This window comes from Cajanus cajan, chromosome 1 (assembly GCF_000230855.2).
Source record: "Cajanus cajan strain Asha chromosome 1, NIPB_CcT2T_4, whole genome shotgun sequence".
Lineage (NCBI taxonomy): Eukaryota > Viridiplantae > Streptophyta > Magnoliopsida > Fabales > Fabaceae > Cajanus > Cajanus cajan.
Genome location: NC_138517.1, coordinates 25,801,534 through 25,819,499, shown reverse-complemented (window position 1 = coordinate 25,819,499; position 17,966 = coordinate 25,801,534).

The window sequence follows — 17,966 nt, the reverse complement described above, 5'->3', positions numbered from 1 at the left end:
GCCATCGAAGCATCTGATCATACTCCTCTAAAGTGGGTACCAAATCGAAATATGGAAACTCGAAGCAATGTAAATTAGGCTTCCAGAAATGCACCAAGACTCTAATGAAGGTCGGATCCACATATATCCTCAAAAGGTCGAGGACCTGCCCATAACATCTCTCAAACTCAATGCGAGACTCTCTTGGCATCAATGCACAGATACTATCTATCCTTGGTAAAGGCTGATTGAGTATATTCACTTTTTTCAATTGTTCGTGCATGTTCTCTACCTAGTCCTCCCATATCTGAAAATAAAAATGAATGATGGATCAATGGTTTAGCCTAAAATATGCATGCCATTGTGTTTATTGCTTATGTTTATCATGTTTTTATTTCTACGAAAAAAAATGCACGATAACGTGTTTATTCGGCATATTTTTTGTACATGGTTTTACTGTAAATAGGAATACTACCTACATGATGATGTATGCTTTATAATGATGAACTAAGAATTCACAAAAGGAAATTATTTAACTTAAACCCTAATTAACTGTTGTTTGTAAAAACTCCAATCTACTTCTTCGAAAAACAAACAATGCACACAAACAATGCAAACATATGCTCAAACAACGTATACCCACGAATAATCATGTACTTTTTATGGGTTGAGGTTCCTGTAGAAACATGCATGGTTTTTAAGTGGTTCTAACTGTTCTCAATAGTCTCAAGCCCCCAAGGTGCCCCCATGTTAAGTCTCAATTTTACCTCTTTTTTGATGAGACTTATTTGAACAAATTCCACTCATCCTTTGAACCATTGCAATATAATTGTTCTCTTTTTGGTTCATTTTGCGTGCAGATATAACTAACCCAAATTCAGCTAACAATACCTTAATACACCTCATTTTTTGTGCAGGTATTGAGCTAGTGAATTAAGGATGGAAGACCTTAGGATTGGAAATCTAAGGAGCTAAGGAGCAGAGCAGAGTGGCTGCGCCGGGCACAATATGAACCGCGCCGGGCTTGAGAAGAGCATAGCATTCAATTCCTGCAAGTTACACATGCGCCGGGCACGAAACTACCCGCGCCAGGCGTGATCGAGACAAAGAGGCTTGAAACTCTCTGGAAGACATTACGTCGGGCGTAAAATGGAATTGCGTCGGGCTTACAATGAGGCAGAAAGTGTTCAAAAGATTACGCGCCGGGCGCGAAGACTTACACGCCGGGCGCGAAACCCTAATCTGATCTCCCAGGCTCGTATTTGAAGCCATTTTCGAGGGAGAAACCCTCATTCACACATTGGGCGCCTCCAGGAGCTGCGAAAGGGATTCCCAGGGCTTGGGATCGTTCGTGTGCGGATCTTTCCTTCGGTTCTTCACTTCTCCTTTCATCTCTATTTTGTATTTACCCTCATTGTTGAGTGGTTTCACCCATTTTTGTGGGGTTAGATGTAACCAACGTACTCTATTGTAATCCTTACGTTTTTAATGATATATATATGTATTGTTTCATTCTTTGTTGTGTACGTTTCTACGCTTAATGCTTGCTTTGGATTGATCACCCTTTGCATGATTTAAGGTTCCATTGAGTATTGGGAAATACCCTTGAAACTAGTTCTGGAAGATATGCCTAATGGAGATTGTATCTAGGGATAGAGCTTGACCCATTAGTAGTTTTAAACCCTAGCCCGTAATGCGGGTGTAGATATTGGGTACTCAAGGGATTGATATTCAATGTCCGCACCTATACTCTTTCTCTAAGGGATTAGGTTTGAGTAAACTTATGGGTTGACTAAGCAATGTATGTAACAAGAGATTAAGGATACATTAGTGTTACGTTTGGTGAAATCTGACCCCCACAACATCACAATACCACAATATCATTTCTAACCTTTTCCACTCTCAAACAAATATTTTTATAGCTTTCATTCCAGTAGTCATGATCTTTAATTCACATTCACATGACAAACTACAAATTGGAATTATTCTTTAGTCACGAATAGTCAATAAATGCTTATTTTACCTTCTAATCCCTGTGGATACGATATTTTTACTACTTGAACGGCCGGTATATTTGCCGTGTTTGAGACCGATGATAGAATTAAACGAATTTACAAATATTAACAAAAGTGTTTCAATGGAAATCTCAACACCCCATTATAAGGACCCAATATCTTTGTCGTCGTTAACTAGCAGACAGGTTTGTCTAGTGCATCGGGCTAGAGTAACTAGTTATCATCTTGAGGGATGATTTTCCATAATGACTTGTGGGTAGATAGACCCGTCTACGGCCGACCGTACGTCACCCACTTCCTATGGATATTCCACTTTTGCCCTTAGGTATAGAAGGATTGTTATGTGCAAGGGTTATGTATAGTTTATTTTCCAAACAAGTGAGAAATTTAAACATACAACAATTATTTTTTTAGAGGAAAACATACAACAATTATTAAATCCATACTAAACCAAAATTATTTACAAACAATGTAGGGGTAAAAATTATAATCAAATGTTTCTTTTATTAATAAATACATCACTAAATGGGTCTGACCCGCATGGCCTTCCCTAGTGGATTCGCCATCTATTGGAACCCGGCCTGAAAATATTTTAGGTTCTTTTAGATGGCTTGTTTGACTTCCATTTTTAAATCTCATCGACATTGGAATGCCCGATAATCAGACTAAACCTCCGTCAATGGTTTCAAAAAAGTTCTTGGAGTCACCACCGATATTTTTCTTAAAACATCAGAAAAAGGAATGATTTTCGAAATTAGAGTTGAGTAACGGGGTTGATTACGTGTGGGAAAGGTGTTAGGCACCCTACAATGCCTAAAATTAGTACCTTATGACATATTTATTAACAAAGAAAAATAGAGATTAATATTTTTACCCCATTATTATGCATATATAATAACGAACTAGCTACATTATGCTATAATCTCAAGAAAGTGATAAATTAAAGTAATAAATAAAGAGATATTTTGGAACCTCCCAAGAAACCTTTTATAGAAGAAGATTGAAGGTGCTTTGCGGTAATCTCCTCACTCTACAAAAACCTCTCAATCATTTAAGAAAGGCTCCTAGACTACAGAAACTCCAAAATCTCTGCCAAAGGGACCATAGATCTCTTAATTAGGCTCTCAATGAGTTTATTTTACTTAGAGTGCGTTGAAAGGAATAAAGGGAAGAGAGAGAATGCCTAAAAATCAAGAAAATGGGAGCCCCCATAAAATAAGGCTGATTAAATGCTAAAATAGAGGCTAAGGGCGCAGAATAGTCATTCTCCCCTTGGAACAACCATTGTCAACCTCATTTTGCATGGGAACATTCAAATTGGAACGACCATACTCACCATGAAAATAGTCGTTTTGGTTAATCATGGGAACGATCATTTTCATGACTAAAATGGTCGTTCTCATGCCTCCAAGCTTGGTTCTTGGTTTTTTGACCCTTGGAATGTCTTTTGGAGGCCTCCTGCTCCATTTCGACACATTCTAGAGTCTTCAAGGTCCCTTTAAGGTCATTTCTCTCACTTTAGAAGTTTCCCATCTTCAGATTCTCATCTCAGACAAAAACTGGTGTCTACAAGTCCAACTTGACATCTATTAAGAGACACTCCCAAATGACTAAAAAAGCAAGGATTTTTCAAAATTCTAGAGTTCCTCAACACATAACAACAATTAACAATAGCAACATATAATAAATAAAAAAATCAAGAAAATATGGTAAGACTCAAAGTGTTACAATAGTCCCCAATAATAGGAATTTTCTTCCCTAAAACTCAACTTACTTTGGAATAAGAAAGGATATTGATATCTAATTAACTCCTTAACCTCCTAGGTTTCCTTATCAGTAGTTGCATCCATAAGATCTTCACTTAGCTAAAGGACTTGCCTCTCAGTTCCTTTAACTTGTGATCAACCACAGTTATTGGCCTCTTTTGATAGGTCAGGTTCTCCTAACCTGAACTTTATCGATCTCCACTACATAACTCAGGTCATGTATATACTTCCTGAACTAGAAGACATGGAACACATCATGTGCTGGTCCCGATAGAATACGACTCTAGAAGAGGGGTTGAATAGATTTTACACTTAGATGGATTCCTATGGTATTTTAAAAACTTTTTCTTATTCTTCTTTCTTATCACAATTATGATTAATCAAATTCATATTACAAATTAGTAATACGATACAAAATATCATATATAACATACAGTGGATCAAATACTCGTAATCTAAATTGATTTTAGAGATTACCTTCTTTCTTTTATTATTACCAAATTGCATATATGATGAACTGAATATGAACAACAATTGTTAACAGATAAAAAAGCATTTTATTGAAATTATTTTTAACAAATATCACAATATGATAACATAATTATATCAAGAGATAAAGGTTAAGAGAGAATTACACAATGATTTATACTAGTTCAGCCATACAAAGGCCTATATCCACTATAATATTCTTTACACAGATTGATGGAGTAGTTCCTTCCATGGATGATGATAGTGGTTGAAAGGAGACTCCTTGCCCTTGATCTAGGTTCACCAAGGGGTAGACAAAGGAAGGCTTTTGTGGGACAAAAGGGAGATGGGCGTGAAAAGGAGGTGTTAGGCGGAAGTGTTTATGGAAGGCGGAAGCATATGGTGTTTGGTGCTCACAAGGTTGGCTCACTCCAAGTGTAGATGGAGGCCAATCTAGGGTTTCACTCTCCAAGGGTGGAGAATGAAGGTGGCTAGCCGAAACTAACCTAGTGACTAAGGAAGAGGATTTGAGGCACAAAAGGCTCACTCAAATTCATATAATCCAAAGTATTTACAAGTGGTGGGGTGTTGGGTATTTATAGGAGGGGAGGCATCTAGGGTTGCATTTGGGACATGCATGGCCGAAATTCATAAGGCAAATGCACTCCAAATGACATGCCAAATGAACCCTAGATGCTACTTGGTGGCCAAGTTTGGAATCTATGGGTCTAGATTGGCTACATCAAGGTGCATGATAAGACCATGCAACCTTTGCCCTCCACTTGGGCCTAAGCCTTTCTATCACCAAAAATACATCCAAAACTCACCAAAAAATGCGTCACCCTCTAATGAAATACCCTAGCCCAAATTAAAAACCCTAGTCATCTAAAACACCCCATAATACAAGGGTAAAATAGGAAATACAAAAGAAAATAAATTCTATGACTAAAATACCCCAAAATACAAGGGTAAAATAAAAATAAAATAAATGCTAAAAACTTAGGAGCTAAGGTCCAAAAATGGCCTCACTATCCCATTCCTCTTGCCTCCTTTAGTATATCACCTCTTGGTCTTCTTGGCCTTAGTGTTATTCCATCATCCCCTCCCTCTTGAAAAGGATTTGACCTCAAATCAAGAGGTTCTTCATGGTGGACGTCATGACCAACAAAAACATAAAAGTAAGCATGAGAGGTAATAGTATATGATATAGATGGAAAGTGCATCCTAAGAGGAGTGCCACTAAAAATGCTAAAAAGATTTTCTAAACTAAAAAGACTAGACTCCCTAATGCTAAGGATAGGATCCTCCCCATGATGAAGTCTAGGTGTATAACTAAAACCTAAAAAGTTAAAAAGACTAAAACTATAGCACACTAAAGCACTAGTCCTAAAAACTAAAATATCTTGTTGGAAGTGCCCAATATAATGACCTAGGTATATACTAGAAAATAAAGAAAACTTAACTAAACAATTACCTAAACAACTTTGTATTGCATTATTTGTTAGATACATATGAGAAAAAGGTGTCAAGAGGAGTTTAGAAAACTCATATAATCTAAGTTTGTCTTGTAGGGAAGTAACAAAGTTAAGTTGAAATAAGTTTGAACTTCCTTCAAGATCAAAATTAGAAGATAGGACACCATGAGATGTATCCAACAAATTATACAAATCAAAGGTTGGGTGCTTTATGAGGACAACTAAAGTAGAAAGAGGCTTAAAGAGAAAAGGCTTATCTTCCTTGGGCACCACCAAGGAAGTAGCACAAGAAGTGGCACTAAGTGAAGCCCACTTCTTCTTCACTAAATCTTGAAGTTGAGATTCTTTTTCTTTAAAAAGGATTTGTTTTTGAATCTCCACTTCATGACTAGTGGCAACGTGAGAGAAAGAATTAAGGTCTTGATGAATAAAGAAAGTTTCTTTTAAATCATTTTCAATGGGAAAGTGACTCTCTTTAAGCATAAGCCCTTTGGAGGAAACATTATCCTCCTTACTCTTCTCCAAGAGTGTTGGTTGTGTCTCATTTTCTAACCACTCTTGAACTTTCTCTATACTTTTATTTATTTTTTCTTTCTTTTCTCTTTTCTTTTCTTTTTCTTTTCTTTCAAGTTCTTCCTCTCTTTTTGTATTTTCTTCCTCATGCATATTCCTAGGAACTCTAACTTCTTTCTCCTTTTGAGATCTAGATGGAACAATCCTAGGGTGGGATCCACGAGTTTCTACCAACTTTGCAAGTAAATTTCTTATTTCCTTGTTATTCTTTTCAAACTCTTTTTCTTTTCTTCTCAACTCTTCCTCTCTTTTTATATTTTCCTTTTCTTTTTTTCTTAGGTACTCTTTCAATTCCCTAAGTTCATCCCTAACACTAGACCTAGTACTACGAGAATTATGACCATGGACACTAGAATGATCACTCATCTTTGATCAAGAAAAGGTTTTCACAAATTGTTTTCAAAGGGGTTAGAAAAGTTTTCACAAAGAGTGAGTGATAAAATGGTTTTCACAAAAGGTTTTCAAAGTGCAAGATAGGTAGGAAAAGGCCTAAGTGTACAAAGTGAACTTTCAAGGGGAGGTAGACTACAAAGAATCACTTAAAAACCAAGCCCTATAAAGTAAAAATCACTAAGCCTTTTCTACTTTTCTTACAAAACAATTTGGCACAACAATAAAGTGTGTGTGTGCACGTTACCCCTAGTAGGAAAATAGCAAGCCTTCTAAACGGATTTGAAAACAAAGATAAAAGCCTAAACAATTATACTACCAAAAGCTATAAAGCATGCAAAAGAAAAGCACTTAAAACATAGTCTAGTCGAGGTCCTAGGTGAAGGTTTTCAAATCACCTTCAAACTACACGAAGCTAAACCAAAATGAAGAGGTTTAAGAATGGCCAATTACAAACTAAAAGAATGAAAACAAGGCCAAAGAACACAAAAGGCCGAAAAGAACAATTCAAGCAAAAATTATGAAAAACAAAAGTCTTGGTCTTCAAACTCCTCCACTTGGGGTTCCTTCACAAAGAGAAAACTTGTTAGTCCTCTCCAAGTGTTTAACACTCATTTTGTATGGTGGAAATCCCTCCAAAGGCTAGGTTTGGATTCGGTTCACTCCTCCATTCAAATCCACCAAAGGTGTGCTAGTTTGCTAGATAGGTTCTTCACCTACAAACAAAATGAAACCAACCCAAAGAGCAAGAGTCCAAGAAATAAAACTGAAAGGCACAATTAGGGAAGGCTAAACTCAGAGAGAATTAGTTGAGACAAAACAAAAGAGGCCAAAGAAAAGACAAACTAAAATTAAGACTCAATCAAAAATAGGAAGCACACAAAAGAGTAATCCTAGAATGACACTAGAATGGATTAGTGTTTAGTCCACTTGCTTAAGTCTTTTAATTGATTCGTTCCAGCCACCTTTAAGGTCTCAAAATAGGTCAATAATGGTCTTAAGTCCAACTCCAAAAAGCATAAGTATTGGTCCAAGTCCACAAGTCTAGCAACAAGTCCTTTTTGGTCAAATTTTTTTTTTTTTGTTCTTTCTTTTCCTTTCTTTTCACGTCACTTTCTTTTATACTTTGGGTCCAATTTTTTTTTTTTAATGTTCAGCCCAATTGTTTCTTAGGTTTTGCACTTGTGGGTGGACAGAAATTAGGTCAAATTTTAGGAGAAGGAGAGGAGGACAAGTGGCGGTTTCTTAGTGGTGCTTAGGGAATCTTTTGAGTGGAAATTGATTTGTACTATCTAGTACAAGTTGTTTTGCACAAAATTTTCAGCACACCTCTTAGATTCTTTTAGGGTTATTAAGCATCAAATAAAGACCATAACAAGTGGAATGCAAGGGAAAAGTGGGCAGCAATTTTTATGCATGTGCAAGGAAGTATTTCACACATGGAAAACTAAAAAATACAAAGAACATGCTAGGACTAAGTAGCATGCATGAATGACTCCTAGATGGTAGCTATATGTCACGCCCACTATATATATCATGCACTATGGTATTTTTTTTTGTTCATGTATTCATGCAAAGGTGTTTGGCACATACATGGAATTTTGTAGACAAAATATAGGAAACAAGACTTGACAAAACTTCAAAAGATTCAAAAATCAAAAAGCATGTTCATCATGTTAATATGAGACTCAACCTAAAAAATAGGAAAGCATGGATAACACCTAACAATGGAAACCTAAAATGTTCAAGAAAGGTTCACAAGGACAAGAATATGAACTCAAAGCATTCGGCCATTCAAAGAAAGGCAAAAGGGGAGACAAAGACCGAATGAAAAGAAGACACAAAGACAAGGAAGACAACGTTTACCCTTGATGATCCTTGGCTCTAGATACCACTTGATGGAGTAGTTCCTTCCATGGATGATGATAGTGGTTGAAAGGAGACTCCTTGCCCTTGATCTAGGTTCACCAAGGGGTAGACAAAGGAAGGCTTTTGTGGGACAAAAGGGAGATGGGCGTGAAAAGGAGGTGTTGGGCGGAAGTGTTTATGGAAGGCGGAAGCATATGGTGTTTGGTGCTCACAAGGTTGGCTCACTCCAAGTGTAGATGGAGGCCAATATAGGGTTTCACTCTCCAAGGGTGGAGAATGAAGGTGGCTAGCCGAAACTAACCTAGTGACTAAGGAAGAGGATTTGAGGCACAAAAGGCTCACTCAAATTCATATAATCCAAAGTATTTACAAGTGGTGGGGTGTTGGGTATTTATAGGAGGGGAGGCATCTAGGGTTGCATTTGGGACATGCATGGCCGAAATTCATAAGGCAAATGCACTCCAAATGACATGCCAAATGAACCCTAGATGCTACTTGGTGGCCAAGTTTGGAATCTATGGGTCTAGATTGGCTACATCAAGGTGCATGATAAGACCATGCAACCTTTGCCCTCCACTTGGGCCTAAGCCTTTCTATCACCAAAAATACATCCAAAACTCACCAAAAAATGCGTCACCCTCTAATGAAATACCCTAGCCCAAATTAAAAACCCTAATCATCTAAAGCACCCCGTAATACAAGGGTAAAATAGGAAATACAAAAGAAAATAAATCCTATGACTAAAATACCCCAAAATACAAGGGTAAAATAAAAATAAAATAAATGCTAAAAACTTAGGAGCTAAGGTCCAAAAATGGCCTCACTATCCCATTCCTCTTGCCTCCTTTAGTATATCACCTCTTGGTCTTCTTGGCCTTAGTGTTATTCCATCATCGATCATGTACAAGCAATATTACAATCAAAATGAAAATCATACACAATCATGAATTCACAAGATTTCACAAAGATTCTTGCACCCCATAAGAACCTACTTGAAAAAAAATCAGTCTCAAGATTTCTCTTAACTCTTCTAGAGACACCCTATCTCAAAGAGTAACATAGCCCAAAAGCACAAAAAAAGATTTAAGATCAGATAGAATACACCTAATATGTGTAGAATGATCTAGTATAGAGATTAACTAAAAAATCCTTGAAATATTTCAAGAACTCCTCTTCTTCAATCAATCTTTAGCACTTGTATTCTTTATGAAAATTTTATGATATGATCTTGTTCTAAAATGTTTTTTCAACTACAATAATAATGTTTTTCTTGAAAAAAAGTTATACTTATAGTGCAAAGAGGATTTTAGTGTTTAAAAAATTTGTAATAACTATAATCTATTACTTGTGAAGGTAATCTATTACCAGATTTTTAAAACTAAAACCATATTGCTTTTAGAACAGACGTAATTTATTACCAAACATGGTAATCAATTAATCTCTGTTTCTTAGTAAGCATAAAACTCAATTTGTACAGAGGTAATCGATTACTAGAATGGTAATCAATTAACCCGATACTGAAAACACTTGTTTCACTCAAAAGTCACCATGGTAATCTATTACCACAAATGGTAATCAATAAAAATAGTGAAAACTATGCATTCCAATTCAAATACTAAGTTTCAGTAATTATTACCTAAAATAGAAATCTATTACCTCACATAACATTGAATTCTTTTAAATGATTCAAGTTTCATTTAATGTTAAAATACTTTGTAATCTATTGCCAAAACTTGATAATCTATGAAATTATGTTTTCACATAAAATGAGAAACATTGAGATACATTTACTAAAACAATAAGATAAGTTTTGAAAACAAACAACATAACAAGTAAACACATACAAGCCTAAGTCTTATGAAACAACTAATACAATATCCTTTTAACATAGGCCAAAAATATAAAAGGAAACAAACATAAACAAAGCTACACCAAAACTAAAACTACATCTTCAAAAAGACTTCAGACTCAAAGTCGTGCATGCCAACTAATACACCATCGAACCCACATCGCGAAGAATCTGATAAGCATCAATGAATATTGGCATCAACTTTTTGGACCTTATTGCCTTACCTACTCCAATAATTGGTGTCGCTCTCAAAAATACATGTTTTCCCTCAACAAACTCCAACAACTTTCTCCTTTTGTCAGCACAAAATTTCTACCTATTCTAGGCAATCATCTTTCTTTCTTGTCTCTATTTCACCTTCTCTATAGTTTGTAGAACCAACTCTAGTCCTACAATTATGGACTCTTCCTCTTGATACCAACACAGTGGAGTCCTACACCTCCTTTTATCATAGAAAGCCTTGAAAGGCATCATTCCAATGTTGTTATGAAAACTTTTATTATATGTGAACTCAACCAATGGTTGAACCTCCTCCCAACTTCCCAAATGGTCTAACACATAAGCCCTCAAGGAATCCTCCAACAACTAGATAATCCTTTCTGACTGACCATTTGTCTGAGAGTGATATGTAGAACTCAACCTCAACCTGTCTCTAGAGCTTGGTGTAAACTCTACTAGAATTTGAAAGTGAACCTTGGATCTCAATCAAAAATAATATTAGTGGGAACCCTATGCAACTGTACTATTTCTCGAATATACATATAAGTCAACTTTTCTAAGGACCACTTGATGTTAACAGACAAGAAATGAGCATACTTAGTCAACTTGTCAACAATTATCCAAATAGTATCACTATTCCTAGTTGACTTAGGCAATCCCACAATGAAATCCATAGTGATGTTGTCCCACTTCATTTTTGGGACCTCCATCAACTAAAGTAAGCCACCCGACTTTTGATGCTCTACTTTCAGCTTTTGACAAGTCAACAGGCTGCCACATACTTTTCTACCTCCTTCTTTATACCAGACCACTAAAAAGTCTTCTTGAGATATTGGTACATCTTAGTCATACCAAAGTGTATGCTAAGTTTACTCTTGTGACCTTCCTCCAAAATTGTTTGCCTCAACTCAGAATCTTGTGGTAGGTAAATTATGCCCTTAAACCTCAAAATCTCATCATTGTACAACTCAAGTTAACTACTTTCTCCATGCCAAACAAATCCAAGATCCTAAACAACTTTGGATCTTGCAATTGTTTCCCCTCAACTTGCTTCAAAAACTCATTAGATATGGTAGTCATCCCATAACTAATTTGATTTTGATCCCACTCGACACAAAGATTCATATCTTTAAATTTCTCCACCAATTCTAGCTCCATCACCATCAATGCAAACAAGTGGATGGATTTTTGACTTAGGAAATATGCCACTACATTAACCTTCTTGGGGTGATACATAAGTTGAAAATCATAATCCTTCAAAGATTTCATTCACCTTTTCTACCTCATGTTCACCTCCTTTTCATCAAACAAGTATTTCAGACCCTTAAGATCATTGAAGACATTGAGCTTAGTACCATACAAATAGTGTCTCCATATCTTCAAGGAAAAAACCATTGTTGCCAACTCCAAGTAATGAGTAGGGTAGTTCTTCTTATGAGTCTTTAATTATCGTGAAGCATATGCAACTACCCTCTTGTTCTACATCAACACACAACCCAGTCCCTGGTGAGAAGCATCACAATACACCTCAAATGGCTCACCAAGATCAGGAAACACCAACATAGGAGAAGTAGTCAACATCCTCTTTAACTATTCAAAACTCTACTCATATTCATTCATCCAGATGAAAGGCTAATCCTTTCTATTTAACTAGCTAAATGACATTACTATTTTGGAGAATCTCTCAATGAAGCTCTTATCATAACCTGTTGTACCCACAAAACTCTTAATATTAGTGATGGTTCTTGGGCGTTCCCACTACAACATCGACTCCCCCTTAGTCGGATCCATTACAATTCCCTCTACTAAAATAACATGACCCAAGAACTTCACTACATCAAGCCAAAAGTCAAACTCATACAAGTTGGCAAACTATTTTTCTTCAACATCTCCAACACCAACTTCAAGTGTTCTTCATGCTCCTCTAGAGATCTTAAATAAATAAAGATGTTATCTATAAACAATACCATAAATCTATTCAAGAACAGTCTAAAGATTTTATTCACATAATGCATGAACATTCTTGGGGCATTGGTCACTCCAAATGGCATTACAACATACTCAAAATGCCCATACCTAATCCTAAAATCAGTCTTTGTGATGGAAAACCCTTTGGAGAGACTAGATTGATCAATTCCTCCTCCAAGTCTTCTTGAACAGATCTTTACTCCTTGGTCTCCTCCTAGCTTTTTCAATGGCCTCCAATGGTGTCAAAAGCCATCATCCAACACATATGAAGAGGTAGAATCCCTCTTGGCTCATGCCACACACTAGGAGTCATAAGTCACTCCAAGTATCACAACACTCAAGAGAGACTAAGAGAAATGGAACAAGTTTCAAGGGAGAAACAAGGTTTGAGAGAGAGAATTAGAGAAAACTCAATCTAATTCACATAAACTCCAAACTAAATTTTGGTTATTACATGTATTCCTACATATAGAAGTTTGGTTGGCTTATGGTGCAAGCTAGACTAACTATGGTCATGTGGAACCATGGTTAGCTATCTTGTACTTAAGCTAACCAACTCTAATTACCTTCCTAGAAGCTTACGGAGAAAGCTAAGTTAATCCTAGCTTTGAAATAACCTAGGTTAGCTTAAGTTAACTCCATTTACCTAACCTAATGATTACTTTTAACTAGTTTGTCGATATGTCACTTTCAAGGCCATGTGACTTATTTTAACAAACTTGGATGGCTTCCTCACCAAGCTTAGGCAAGTGGACGTCCAACCTTGGTGGATTTGAAATTTGTTTGGGCCATCCAAGCCCAAATAAGTCCATGGTCTAGTCTAGTTACACCTCCCTGAAACTACTAATTACACCTTTCAAAGAAAAAAATACAAGGAAAAAATCCTATTCTACTAGATGCAAAATATATGGTCAAAAAAATATCCAATACAATATCTATAAGGAGACTAAGCATCTAAAAGAACACATACTTTAGGCTTAATATCTTCTTTAGTAGCTTCCTCTAGTCTCCTTACCATAGACCTTGTTAAAGGCCCTATGGTCTTCACGGATGGTCCTCCATCATCCCTTCCTTCTTAAGAAAGACCTAGCCTCAGATATAACTCTTCTTCATTAGTCTCAACTCAACCTATAAAAGGCAAAATACCATAAACATTAAATGTAGTGGTGATACCATATTTGGAAGGTAGATCTAACCTATATGCATTATCATTTATATTTTGGAGGACTTGGAATGGACCATCTCCTCTAGGACTTAATTTAGACTTCCTTTGAGAAGGAAATCTTTCCTTTCTCAAATGAAGCCAAACCAAATCCCCTTCCTCAAAAGTAATTTTCTTTCTCCTTTTGTTGTTGTAGTGATATTTTTTTTTAACAAAACTAGTCATAGATACTCCTTCTTTATGTAATAAAGAATTAGTATTAAGAAGTTGTAGTATATCAAGAGGAGTGAGAAGGTTAAAACCATAAACAACCTCAAAAGGAGAAAGATTAGTAGTCTTGTGGACTACTCTGTTATAAGCAAACTCTATATGAGGAAGATGTTCATCCCAAGACTTCTTGTTGTTTCTAATGATTACCCTTACTAGAGTAGAAAAGGATATATTCACTACTTTTATTTTCCCATCATTTTATAGGTGATAGTTAGTAGAGAAAAGAAGTTTAGTTCCAAGCTTTTCCAAAAGAGATCTCCAAAAATGGCTTAAGAACTTAACATCCCTATCCGACACTATTGTTTTAGGTGTGCCATGTAATATAACAACTAATTTAAAGAATAGTCATGAGATATGGCTAGCATCATCTATCTTGTGGCATGGTATAAAATGAGTCATCTTGCTAAAACGGTCCACAACTACAAAGATAGAATTATAACCCCTTTGGGTTCTTGGGAGACCAAGCACGAAATCCATACTAATGTCAACCCAAGGAGTGCTAGCTATAGGAAGTAGGGTATAGAGTCCACAAGGCATTATTTTAGATTTAGCTTGTAAACAAGCTATACATCTCGAACAATACTTTTGGACATTTATTCTCATGTGCTGCTAATGAAATCTATCTTTTAAAAATGTTAGAGTCTTATCAACTCCAAAATGGCCCATGAGACCTTCCTCGTGACTTTCTTCCACAAGAAGCTTTCTAATGGATCCTTGGGGTGTACAAAGTTTTCCCATTTTAAAAAGATACCCTTCGAAAACATAGAACCAATCAAAAGGTTTCTTAAGGCTTTTAGCATAGGTGGATTGAAAGTCTTTATCATTTTCATACAATTCCTTTATGTTATCAAATCCAAGAATTTGTGATCCAAGAGTGGTAAGTAATGTATATCTTCTAGAAAGAGCATTAGCCACTACATTATTTTTTCCTTTCTTGTATTTGATAACATATGGAAATTGTTCTAAATACTCAACCCACTTAGCATGACTTTTATTTAAATTACGTTGCCCTCTCAAATACTTAAGTGACCTATGATCGATATGAATGATGAACTTTTTAGTCACTAAGTAATGTTCCCATGTTTGGAGGGCTCTAAATAGAGTATATAGCTCATTATCATAGGTGGGATACTTCAAGGTGAGACCATTGAGTTTTTCACTAAAATATGCAATTGGGTGGCCACCTTGAAGTAACACAGCACCTATGCTTATACCAAATGCATCACATTTTAGCTCAAAGGTTTGTGAGAAGTTTGGGAGAGCTAGAATCGGTGCATTAGTGAGTTAGTCTTTGAGATTTTGAAATGAATTTTCTTATTTTTCACCCCAAATGAAAGGCACATCTTTCTTAACCAACTCATTAAGAGGCGATGCAAGAGTAAAGAAATCTTTCACAAACCTCCTATAGAAACTTGCCAACCCATGAAAGCTCCTAATGTCTCTTAAACTTTTAAGGGTGGGCCAATCTTGAATGACCTTAATTTTCTCAGGATCAACCTTCACCCCTTATTTGCCAACTATGAATCCCAAAAAATTAACATTTTCTTGACAAAAAATACATTTCTCTAGGTTGACATAGAAGTGATTATCCCTTAGAATAATTAATACTTTTCTAAGATGACCTAGGTGCCCTCCTAGGTTCTTACTATATATTAAGATGTCATCAAAATTAACAACTACAAACCTGCCTATACAATCACTATTAAAAATGTAAAACAACAATAGGAGTCTTTAAGGTAGGATAGACCTTCAAATGTAGGGTACCCTACAAAATAAGGGTTAATGCCCTACAATTCTTCGAACGATCTTTATCATCCTTCACCGTGGTTACTTCTTTTTCTTCCAAAGGAATCCTTATGAAGTATATTTTCATCATCCCCTCCCTCTTCAAAAGGATTTGTTCTTAAATCAAGTGGTTCTTCCACACAAACAACATCACCTATAAGAAAAATATAAGGCAAATCATTAGAGATGATATATTCATATAATATGTGTGAAAAGTGCACCCTATGAGAAATTCATTCTATAGTCCTAACAATGGTCCCTAAAGTAGGAAAGATAAACTCTCTAAGAATAAGGATAAAATCCTCATTGTTGTGTAGTCTATATGTAAAACCAAATCCTAAAAATGTGAAAGTACTAAAACTATAACAAACTAAGGAAGTACTCTTATACACTAAATTATTTTTCCTAAGGTACCCTATGTAGTAACCTAGGCGCCTACAACTAAGCAAGCTAAAAACTATTGGAAAACTTCCTAAGCAACTCTTAAACATGTGATTTATTAGATGTATGTAAGAATTTGGTGAAATGATAAGTCTCAAAGACTTGATCAAACTATCATATAACCCAATATTAGTCTTAAGTGTAGTACTCAATGTGGTTTCAATATGTTTTGAACTACTCTTAGGATTAATATTAGAAGATGATGTTGCACCACAAAAAGGGTCCAAAAAATCACATACTTTAAGAGTTGGGTGCTCAAGCTTAATAAATATAGAGGAAAGTTTTCTACATATATCCATGCTTTCTCCCTTGGGCACCACCAAGTTAAAAGATGCATATGGATTAAAACACTTTAGAGTCAAATCCTTCTTCATCAAACTTTGATCTTGAGATTCTTTTTCTTTTACCACTTGGGGTTTCAAAATATTTTGTTCCCAAATTGTTAGGATCTCAACATCAAAATTTGTGATAGTGTGGGAAATAGTGTTAAGATTTTGGTGAGGATAGATAGTCTTTTTGATATCGTCTTTAATAGTAAAACTACTATCTTTCTTCACAAACCTTGGAAGAGACACTTTCTTCCTTACTCTTCTCCAAAATTTATGTCTCTTTTTATTTCTTTTCTTTTTCTATGGATGGTTCTCTTTTAGTGTGATTCTTGGAAGAGTACTCTTCTTCCTTTAGGTTCTTAGGTGTAAAAAGGTAGAGGACTCCTTCTGGTGAGAAGCTTTCCTCTTGATTTGTTTCTCTAACCTAATGCAAAGTTAGACTAGTTCATTTAAATCTTTATTGGGTAAAAGTTCAACCCAATCTCTAATCTCAAGATTAAGTCCGCTTTGGAACCTATCAATAGTGGTGTTTTCATCCTCCCTAATTCTTGCCCTCATTATATTGAGCTCCATGGTTTATCTATATTCTTCTACACTAAGGCTTCTTTGTTAGAGTCTTTGGAGCTTATCCACTCCCTATCATAGTATGAATGTATATGCCTTCTCCTTAAGGCGCTCCTAAGCTCAATCCAACATTGAATTGGAAGATCATCTATAAATCTTTTCTCTCTTTCTAAGGAGGTTCACCAATACATGGTTTTCCCTTGAAAGCTCAAGATAGCCATGTGAACCTTTTTCTCTTCACTCATTTTGTAGCAAGTGAAGAGTTGTTCCACCTTCATCTCTCAATCCAAATATTCTTCCACATTATCCTTACCATGAAAGGGAAAAAGGTCTAACTTAGGTTCCCCAGGGTTATGTTCTTGCCTAGGCCTATGTTGCCTAAGGGTCTTTGATGATAGCCATCATCATGATGACTACTATAAAACCTTTCACTCATAGTGATGTGTGTGGGTGCAGATATTCCTTCTATATGCTTGCCTCTAGAAGGTCTTTCACCATCATGGTGTCTAGGTTTTGAAGGCCCACTTTCACTTAAGCCCATGGGCTTACTAATTTCACCATTCCTATTAGAATGGTTAACCATAAATTTAGCCAACATTTTTTTTATTTCCTCATTTCTCCCTTTATTTTCCTCTTCCCTTTTCTAATATATTCTTTTAATTTCCTAAGTTATTTTCTAGTAGTATTCCTATCACTTTGGGAATTATAACCATGCACACTACTATGCTTTGAATGAGCACTCAATTTTGCGGAAAAAGATTTTCACAAGTTTTCTAATTAAAGGAAAAAATAGTGATAAAAATTTTCACAAAAAGTTTTCCTTTTTGGTGCAAGACTTGGTACT